The sequence below is a fragment of the Elephas maximus genome, chromosome 10 (assembly GCF_024166365.1).
Source record: "Elephas maximus indicus isolate mEleMax1 chromosome 10, mEleMax1 primary haplotype, whole genome shotgun sequence".
Lineage (NCBI taxonomy): Eukaryota > Metazoa > Chordata > Mammalia > Proboscidea > Elephantidae > Elephas > Elephas maximus.
The window spans coordinates 11,110,726-11,119,472 of NC_064828.1; the positions used below are offsets into that span (position 1 = coordinate 11,110,726).

An 8,747-nucleotide genomic window follows, 5' to 3' on the forward strand; every position below is an offset into this window, starting at 1 on the left:
TTTGTCTTGGTCAAGTTGTGCTGACAATGCCCAGCATTGTGTACTGTCTTACCCTTCACCCAAGTCACCACTTATCTATTGGCTAGTTAGTGTTTTTCCCTCCTCACCTCTCCCCCCCTCATAACCATCAAAGATACCTTTACATGAGTTTTCGTAATAGTGGTCTCATACCTGTCCTTGTGTGTAGTGGTCTCATACCTGTCCTTTTGTGATCGACTTTTTTCACTCTGCATAACGTCCTCCAGATTTATCCATGTTGTGAGATATTTTGCAGGTTTGTCATTGTTCTTTATATTGTGTAGTATTCCATTGTGTGTATATACCATAGTTTGTTTATGCATTCATCTGTTGATGGACATCTAGGTTGTTTCCATCTTTTTGCTATTGTGAATAATGCTGCAGTGAGCATGGTTGTGCATATGCCTATTCGTGTGACAGCTCTTATTTTTCTAGGATACACTCCTAGAACTGGGATAGCTGCGAGTATGGTATTTCTATTTCTAGCTTTTTAAGGAAGTGCCACATCATTTTCCAAAATGGTTGTGCCATTGTGCATTCCCATCGGCAGGGCATAAGAGTTCCAATCTCCCCACAGTCCCTCCAATATTCGTTATTTTCTGGGTTTTTTTTTTTTTCCATTAATGCCAGTAATGTCGGGGTTGCAAAGACTTTTGAAGTAAGTCTTGAAAAGGAAATTCCCTTTTGTTAAGTCTTCTGTCTTCCCGCCCCCACATCGCCCAAAGGCTCTGGCTTGACAGGCAGTAGGCGCTTCTCAAGCACCTGTTGAGCGAATCAGAGAATGGGGAACGACTCCAAGGGAGGGCCAAGAAATGAAGGTGGGAAAAGGAGACGAATTTCCTGCAGTCTAGAGGTAGAAGTGGGAGAGGTGGAGTGAAAAGGTTCAAGTCGTGTTCAGAAGATGCCTCTGCCGGCTCTGCAAAGGGAGGGTTAACGGAAGCAGGTGACGGTGGAGACGGATGGTCACTCTGCATTCACCTGTCAGATACCAACGGCACGTTCTCAATTTAGCAAATAGCCTACTGTGTACTCGACCCTGTTTAGGCGCCGTGGGAGCGGGAGCGCTGACGGACGCGAAGAAAGCTCAGAGCCCGTTCCGCCGGCCCCGCAGAGGCACAGCAGAGGTGGGTACCCGGCGGCGGTAGTACTCCGGAGAGAGCGGTCAGGGCAGTCGGCAGAGTAGGAGGAGCTGGAAGGAGTGCGTGTTGAGGAGGGCGGAGGGAGAGGAGCACGCACTGAGCTCCGTCCACAGCCCCGGCCCTGTGCTGGGGACACCCACACCCTCCGCAGAGGAGGCGTTCGGTCTGTTTGGGGGGAATCAGCAGAGGAGGAACCCTGAGGTGCGCCCCCTGCTGTTGTCAAGGCCCCGAGTAGACCAGGGAAATCCGGGGGTTGGCTGGAAAGGTCTACAGGGCACAGGAGATGGGCGTTCTCCAAGGAATGAGAGTAACACGGCTTGTGAACACTCCGAGCTCCGGCAAGCCCCATCCCTGAGGCCCAAGCGGTTCCCCTCGGTCCCCCAGGGCGCTCACAGGGAGCCCACCTCCCCACCGCTTTATCACTGTCGCTGACGGCTAATAGACCAAAACCCGAGCAAACGCAATTAACTGGCGAGCGCACAACGCGCCTGCGCGTTCTCGGTCTCGGGCTCGGCCTCGGCTTGGAGCCCCACCCTTTTAATGACGTACAGGCTGGGAAGGCCTATAACTGTTGAAGAGGACAATCAGAGGGACAGCTTTCCAGGTCCCCGGTAGCTCGCCGTGATCGTATAGTGGTTAGTACTCTGCGTTGTGGCCGCAGCAACCTCGGTTCGAATCCGAGTCACGGCATTGTGGGAACAATGGCACGGCAAGGGGTCCGGCTCTTTTTCTAGCTGAAAGCATCTCGTATAAATAACTCACTGTCTTGAAATGAACCTTTGCAGATGTACGTTTTCCCCTGAAAACCCAGCCGCACTGAAGATCGCCACCTCCAATCATTCTCAGTTTTATGCGGTGAATACAGCTTCAGATCAGTTTTGACCCCGTCCCGAAAATCGTGAAAATTATCACCTGTATACCAGCAAAACAGCGCCCCTGTGACCTGGTTTTTTTTTTCCTTTCCGTGCATTTTTAAAATTTCGGTCGTTCGTTTTTGAATAAACAATAATCCGTTGCCATCGAGTGGATTCCTACTCACAGCGACCGTATAGGACAGAGTAGAATTGCCCCGTAGGATTTCCGAAGAGCAGCTGGTGGATTTAAAAACTCAACTTTTGGTTAGCAGCCGAGCTCTTAACCACTGCGCCACCAGGCCTCCAAATAAGGGATACACGTACCTAAGCCCAGCGAAAAGTAAGGCTCCTCTCATTCTTCACCCCAGCCACCAATTATTGCCCCGTTTACAGTAGACAGCTTCCTATGACAGTCCTCCTATAAACAAACATTGCAGTATGTATAAATGCGTGTAAATATACCCCCCCTTGCCTCTTGTATAAACCGCAAATAAATGATCACTTCTTTCCATTCCGCCTACCCCCAAGTCAGACAGAACAGGAGGGGAATAGATTTGCCCTGGGAGCGGGCCTGCCTTCCCCGGGAAACCGCAAGCACCGCCGCTAGGCAATCTCCGCCCACCTCGGGGCCTGTCTTTCTTCTCCCCAAGCCCGGGCTCCTGGCTGCGGAGGAGTGGGGGCCCGTTTAAGTTGGTAAAATGGGGGAAAGTGATTCCTCACTGTACTCATAAAAACCTTTGATCTGGAGCCTGGATTCTACTGGGAAGCAGCTCTCTTTTGATTTCAGGTTGGAAGGCATGGGAACACACCCTGCGTTTGGAGTCGGCAAGAAGGAGTTGACTTGGCAGACCCTTTTGAGACACTCTCCCATCCCTCACTTCTCTTACTGCCAGAAATCAGCTTCAGTCACAAACCACTAATGTTAGAAAATTCAAATGGGTTGAAGGCAGGACCCGAGCCTTACTCACGTTTGTGTTCTAAGCACCAAGCCCATGAAAGTTTCTTTAAAAAGTCCTAAATGAATGAAGTGGTCAGGTTTTCTTTATGGTTGCATCTTAGGTTGTATTCTTTTCACACACACACACTAAACCCAAACCCATTGCTATTGAGTCTATTATGACTCATGGCAACCCCATGTGTGTCAGAGTAGAACTGCTTCATAGGATTTTCTTGTCTGTAATCTTTATGGAAGGCCCCTAGGTGGTAAAAACAGTTTGCGCTGGACGGCTAAGCTAAAGGTAGATAGTTTGGACCCACCCAACGGTACCGTGGAAGAAAAGGCCTGGCAATCTGCTTCCGTTAAGATTACAGCCAAGAAAACCCTATGGAGCAGTTCTACTCTGTAACACATGAGGTCTCTATGAGTCGAAATTGACTAACAACAAATTGACTAACAACAAACTTTTTCAAAGAAGATCACCAGGTCTTTCTTCCACAGCATCACTGGGTGGATTCAAACAGCCAACCTTTAGGTTAGTATCAGCTGCACTACTCAAGGAGCTCTGAGATGCCTCCAGAACCACGTTATTTTCAGATCAGATAGTTTCTGCTTGCACTAAAAAGAAAAACGTGCACTCTCATGTTTCCAGTAACTTGTGGTTCTCTAGGCCTATATTTTTTCCTCTCCCGTCCTCAACAGGAACATATCCTGGAGAAATAATTCATTTTCCTCTTAACTCTACAGCAAGAAAAGTTGATGATAAATGCAACTGACTTGGAGTCTCAGTGAGAAATTGTAGGGCCAAAATATCACTAATCTGAAGCAAATCCAAAATACAAACACAGGTGAGGTGGATGGCAAGGAATTCTCGGGACAATATTAAAGCTGAAGCTGAGAACTACTCTCTCAGACCCAGAGGCAGCGCTCCACAAAGAAACGGGAAGGACCAGTAAAGCGCCAGTCCCAGTAAACAAAGCATCTGCAGATCCAACCTTGTCAGTGGTTACACACACACTACCACAAATAAAGGCTGATAATTTGTGTTATATGGCCTTTGGAGCCCTGGCGGCACAGTGGTTAAGCTCTCGGCTGCTAACCGAAAGGTCAGCAGCTCAAACCCATGAACCACTCCATGGGAGAAATGATGCGGCAGTTTGCTTCCATAAAGATTTACAGCATTGAAAACACTGTGGGGCAGTTCTAGTCTGTCCTATGCGGTCACTGTGAGTTGGAATCAGCTTGATGGCAACAGGCAATATGGCCTTTGATGATGTAGCCTCAGCAGCCTTGTCTGAAGGCACCTGGACTACTCATCTTCTGCCAGTTGTACTTGATGGGAATATAAGTCCAAGGTACCAGATCTTCTGATGTTTAAGGAGAAGCCAGCAATCTGCATTTTTTTGTGCAAATCCCCCCAATTTTTAAATATTGGCAATGAATTCAATTATTTTTAAATACCGTGTTGACCAAAGCAATATTTGGCCAAAATGAAGCTCTTTCGCAACCTCAGAATCTCAAAGAGCAGAGTGCTTATGTGGAAGTACTAGGATACGGTTGTCCTAGCAAGTTTGTGGACAAAGATGGACCCAAGACAAGGCTGGAGACCGAAGGCAAGAACCAGACTTAGAAGAAGGCAAAATCCAGGAGGAATCTGAGCTCAGAACAGGACTGGGCATACACAGGCAAATTGGAGTGAAGATACCCCGTCAGCACCCATGAAGATAAGCAGAGGGCTGAGCACTGGCCCTTGGGACATGCACAAGCAGCTAAGGCGGGAAGAGAAGGATGTGGCCTGAAAGAGGAAACAAGAGAGTGTTATTTTAGGGAAAGCTTGGGAGAAGAAAGTTTCAAAGATGAGAGAGATCAGGAGTCTCAGATGCAGCAAAGAAGCTCAAAAGAAAAAGGAATGAGACAAAAAAGTTGGATTTGACACTTAGAAGCCATTGTTGAGACTGCCATGAGAGCAATTATGGGCAATGTGGGTAACGTGTATCAAGAATCAGAAAATAGTTGAAACCTTTTGTCTCAATAATTCCACTTTTGGGAATCTCACCAATGGAAATTGCCCTAAAATTAGAAAAGTTATCTGAATAAAGATGCTCATTACAGGTTATTTATAAAACAGGAGATTGGAAATAGCCTAAATACTCAACAGTAAGGTAATGTTAAACTACACTAAGGTATGTTAATTTGGCAAGATATTAAAAAGCCATTTTAAAAGTATAAAACCAAAATTCAAATACCATTAAAAGGAGTAAGAGGCCTTTAGAGAAATGACTGATTATAGATCTGGGGATATCTTACATCAGAAAACAAGTAAGTTCTTAAATATTGATGGGACCGAATCAAAAGGACATAGAGGTCTCTAGAAAAGGCTCCTATTGGCCAAATTTGGGGCAATTTGAGGATCAAAAAGATTAATGATGATAATGAATTATATCACATTGAATAAAAAAAAGGATTCTTGAGTCCATGGTGATGAGAGAGAAAGAAGTAGGGGTAGGGGGAGAAATCTCTTCTTTACAGAAGAATGCCAACTAATAAATGCAGAAGAAATTATAGAATTAGAAATTCACCATTTTGCAACACCCCCTACCCTTGCAAATGTAAGCATAGATCGTCAGTGGAGTCTAAAACCATTGGGTAAACAGTTGTTGGGAGTGAATAGTTAAAAGTTCTTATTATACCATCCCACAGATTAAGTTATGAAGTGGAAAGATCGGGTCGGCTCCAGCTTAACCAAGTGATTGAGCCTAGAGTCATCATTAAAGGCACAAATGGGCATAATAGACCTGTCAACGTGACACACTGGGAAGTCCACAATATCACCTATTCAAAGATGTTTAAACCTGAATCTAATCATAAGAAAACTATGGAAAAAACCTAGAATGTGGGGCGTTCTACACAACAACTGGCCTGGGTGCTTCAAAACAATCAATGTCATGAAAAATTAGCTAGCAACAAAAATATAAGAGACTATTCAAGATCAATGGAAACTAAAGAAACTTAGCAACCAACTGCAATGGGTAAACCTTGATTGAATACTGAAATGGAAAAAAAACACTATTAAAAGGCATTTTGGGGAAAAATGAAAAAAATTAAATATGGACTATATAATAGATAATACCATCGAATTACTGTTAAATTTCCTACATGTGATAATGGTCTGGTGGCCTCATAAACCCATGGCCATCAACTCATCGCAACGACACTATAGGACAGAGTAGAACTGCCACATAGAGTTTCCAAGCAGCACTAGTTAGATTTGAACTGCCAACATTTTGGTTAGCAGCCACAGGCCTTAACCACTACACCGCCAGGGTTTCAAAAATTCCTGATTCTAGGTGAGTATTTAGAGCTGCAATGTCATGATGTTTGCAATTTGCGTCAAATGGTCTAGCAACGTGAGAGAGGGATAAAGCAAAAGCAGCGAATCTAGGTGAAAGTCATAAAGCTTCCCACTGTACTTTCTTTCAACTTTCCATAGGTTTGAAATTAAAAAAAAAAAAAAGTTAGAAAAAAATAAAGCCCGCATAACAACAATAGGGACATTACCATACAATGTTAAGTGAAAAAACAGCAGGACAAAAAGTTGTGTGTATACCCTGATTATAGCTGTATAAAAACAAGAACGAGAGAAAAGATTTTTACTCATTTCAACATTTGTTAAGCCGCTGTCACATGACAGGTTTTGTACTAGGTGATGGGAACACCCGCTGCTTCCCTGAGGACTCCATATTTTGTGGTGAAATGCGAAACACGCAAGGCTTTGGCAAACTCCACGCAAGCCTCGGAGAAGCTGGGCTACCCTTGGCGCCCAGCCAGCTGCCTGGCCCGGTGAGGCTCCTCCACCGCACCTGCGTCCAGGAGCTCACATTTTGCTGGGGGAGGAAGGTGCGGTAAGAGACCCAAGAGTAAGCGCACCGTGCACACAAAGTATTATCATTTTGTAAATTATCCTTCAAAAATTCTACCCTTATGGCACCCCCTCACACACACACCCCTCATTTTATGTCTTGTTCTTCCCCACCATGTTGTCGTTGTTAGCTGCCTTTGAGTAGGTTCCGACTCATAGCGACCCCATGTACGACAGTGAATCTTCCCTTTATTTATGGCACGCTGGTTGCCAACCTCACACCTTTGCTTGGTTCCTGCTGACTCCTTGACTTGGAATGACCTTTCACCCCTTACTTCATCTGTCCAAAATCCTAACCTCTGCCATGAAGCCTGTCTTCTTTTGTGCAGACTTGATTGACCCCATTCCTCTGAGCTGTCAGCAGCTTAACTCCATACTTCTTAAATACCTGTGGCCTCATTTGACACCTTTCCATTGTAAGCATTTTACAGTTTGAAAAGCTTGCACATCTTCTCTCTTAGTCTTCACACAACTATCAGTGTGCCTTTTCCAGCCATAAGGAAAGAGAGGATCAGTGGCATTGAGGACCTTGCCCACAGTTCTGGCTAAAATCGCAACTGTTGGGCTCCTGGGTCAGTGATTTTCCATGTCCTTATACCTGGTGATTTTGGAGACCCTCCAATATGGATTAACTGGACCATTCTTCTGGTATTTATCATCTCTCTGTCCTGTTTCACATTGTTAGTCAATTTTTTAAACGGCACATTTTTAAAATGTGCACATATTATTTCCTCTGGAATACATTGTGAAGCCAGGCATAATATCAGATTTTTCAGTATCTCTTACAGCCTTGCTACCCAAAGTGTGGCTGAGGGAACGACAGCATTGCCGTCACCTGGGAGCCTGTTAGAACTACAGCTTATGGGACCCCATCCCAGCCAGAGCTACAGAATCACAACCTGCAATTTAAGATCTCCAGGAGATTCGTGTTTACATTAAAGTTTGAGAAGCACTGTCTCCTTCCTAATTGTCCACTGTTGTCAGGTGATGCTAGGTGTGGTGGTGTTAGTTGGTAGTTAGAATTTGCACAAAGCAGGAACTCAACAAACACTTCCGAAGCCTGGGGCCTTGGAAATCCTGAGGGATTCACAGGCCTGCCACCACACCGTTCTTGACTCCTCTAGTTTTGAACTGCCCCTTCTCTTTGGGACTCCTCTCCAGAGCCAGCTCCACTGGTTCTCTGCTCCCTCAGAGGGCCTAGAAGAGCTGAGAAGTGGGGGTGGCCCTGAGGCCCTGTCCCCGGGGGAGCTGGTGGGGTGAGGCTGCCTGAGGCACTATCTTTCCAACCGAGCCAGAGCATCCAAGCTCTAAGGCTGGCCTTGGCTTCAGGGCTACAACATTTCTGGGGGAGGAACTGGCTTCATTTCTAAGACAAAAAAAAATGCCTGGCAGTGAGCATCAAGCCTCAGGAGGATAAGGGGTTTGTCATAGACAACACTGGAACTGTGTCTAGACTTGATTTATTGACTTGTCTGTCTCTATTCTGTCACTAATCTGATTGACAATGAAATCCAGGATGTGACTTGAAGGGATTTCTGCTCGCGTGCTGCGATCAGGACCCGGAGGGCCTGCTGGGGGCGGGTGAGCCCGAGGTGGGGGTGTTTGTGCGAAAGGCTGTTTGCGTGTAATCGAGGGTGTATGTGGAATCTACATGGGAGAGATGGTGTCTCTAGGGAGTCGATTGTCTGTGATGTGAGATGTGTTTGCCTGGTTTGGGAAGCAATTTGGGTCCAATCTGTGCGGTCCGAGCAGCTGGATGGGAGGAGATAGGTGGGGCCCCCAAGGTACCAAGGTGGGGAGGGGGAGCTGTTACGTCTTACAGAAGGGTCCCATCTGTCTGTCTCCCTCGATTTCCTCTTAGAACATTGTTTCCCTGTTGG

General features: G+C 45.9%; 1 non-coding gene across 1 annotated transcript; it reads left to right on the plus strand.

The window, feature by feature from the left end:
- Window positions 1-1,775: 1,775 nt before the first annotated feature.
- TRNAH-GUG (transfer RNA histidin (anticodon GUG)) lies at window positions 1,776-1,847 on the plus strand. The gene has a single exon. It is a non-coding gene; the product is annotated as a tRNA-His (tRNA).
- The last annotated feature ends 6,900 nt before the right edge of the window (window positions 1,848-8,747 follow it).